At 40.4% G+C, this 1,915-nt stretch overlaps 1 pseudogene; it reads right to left on the minus strand.

Moving 5' to 3' along the window:
* Positions 1–1,410: 1,410 nt before the first annotated feature.
* LOC141120790 (U6 spliceosomal RNA) lies at positions 1,411–1,507 on the minus strand (annotated as a pseudogene).
* Between the last annotated feature and the right edge of the window lie 408 nt (positions 1,508–1,915).

Genomic DNA, 1,915 nt, shown 5'->3' on the forward strand with positions numbered 1-1,915 from the left:
CGGTGGTTCTTAAAAGTTAAAAAAAAAAAATCCCCCCCAGCAGATAAAGAGTATGCTGCTTTTTTCTAGGGAATGATTTAATAGAAAGTATACTTTATCTTAATCCACTGCCCCGTAATTGTGACAACCGGTACACCAAAGCTGCTCTTTCTGTCAGACTCTAACCAGTCTTGCCAGCGCTCCTCTTCCCAACATCACCATGTACAATGCAGGGCCAGCTGGACTGCATTATACAGTATGTAATGGTGTAGGAGTGCCTGCCCACATCCTGGAACTGAGGGAAATAGGATCTTACTGCTGGCTACCATGTGATCATGGAGTATGTTAAGTCACCCTGTTTATCCATGTTGCAATATCACAATGGCATCATTTTTGGACATGTTCATAAATTCAGCCAGAAGTTCACCCCCCCTCATACTTTGATGGCACAATCAAGGCTTTTGGAATGCTGATGCGATTTAGCCCAAAAAAAAAAAAGAAGCAAAATGGATAATATCTGACGTACCACATATGAAAGTTATTTAATTAAACAAAAAAAAAGTAACTTAATCTATTTGAAAATCTGATTAAGACAAAATAGTGTATTAAAGGATAACTGTACTTTCAGTATAGTTTTAATAGCGTCCACCCCTCCCCCAACACCCCATCAAACTCATAAGCTTGTCATACACTTAGCGAATTTTGGGCAGTTCCTGATGAACCAGCTGAATTTCAAACCATGGATACCCTCCAGCTCAACATCCTTTTTCTGAAAATGGACGGGTCAGGCTGAAAATTGTCGGATAATCACATGCTGTTATGGTTCAGATATTTTGTCAGTCAACGGTACTAGCTGTCAGAATGCAATAGCCCACAAATAGATTTCTTTCATCCAGCCCACAGGGCCAGCTTTATATACACCTGTCTTGCTCTTGTCACATCCATGCTGTGTGACTCACACAACAAACTCTTCCAGCTGGAAAGCTACATATTCTTATGTAGAGGTCACCAATTATGTATCCCAGCAGTGGTAACCTTCCCATAGAAAAAACTGGAGACTTTTCTGTGCATGTGTAGAAGTAGCTGCCCAACCACTGCAACTCCCAGTGGGCCACACAGTGGATCTGGCAGGAGCAAGGTCCAAGTTACTATTAGGACTTTGGGGGGTAGTCTCAGTTAAAGGATAAATGTACTCAAAGAACAGTTATCCTTTAAACATTTTAAATGCCATTATGGTCAAATAGCCTTTAAAAAAATTAATTCTACCCAAAGAGAAATGTTAAGAAAAAAAATCTGCAGAAGAAAAAATGCTATAAATATAGTTTAGATCTTGGGCAAAATGAACATATCAAATGCCAGTACACATATAACTGAACATCATATTTTTACCAGCCCCTACTGCTATATCAAATAAAAGGTGCATTGGTTTTAAAAAATATGGGGCACTTCTTGAATTTCTGTGTCATCCTTGTGCAGGGGCCATGCTAGTCTCTGTATCATTCAGAAGAGGTCCTCATAAAGCAAGGACACATCTGTGCATTTTCTTTGCAATATTGTGTATGAAGTGGTATGTTGGGTTTACTGGGCACTTTAAGGAATACACAGGAACCCATCTGTAACCATTCATCATGGACATTGAAGACAGACAGTCTCACTGCCTTCCGTACGGCTCTGCGAAAGAATAATCTGTATGCTACTCAATGCATGCTCAAGGGGCTCTATAAGACCTTACTACAACGCCAGATGTGCTCTGTTCTCCCTGCATGAAACATGCGAGCAGAAAATACCCCCCAATGAATCTGCTCGGCCTTCAGAGCTACTGGTGGCAGCTAAATGACATTTTTTATATTACTGTTACCCTACACTGTAAATTCAGCTTCCATCATTACCATAATTCTTATGCCGCGTACACACGAGCGGACTTTCTATCCTACTT

The sequence above is a fragment of the Aquarana catesbeiana genome, linkage group LG13 (assembly GCF_042186555.1).
Source record: "Aquarana catesbeiana isolate 2022-GZ linkage group LG13, ASM4218655v1, whole genome shotgun sequence".
NCBI classification, from domain to species: domain Eukaryota; kingdom Metazoa; phylum Chordata; class Amphibia; order Anura; family Ranidae; genus Aquarana; species Aquarana catesbeiana.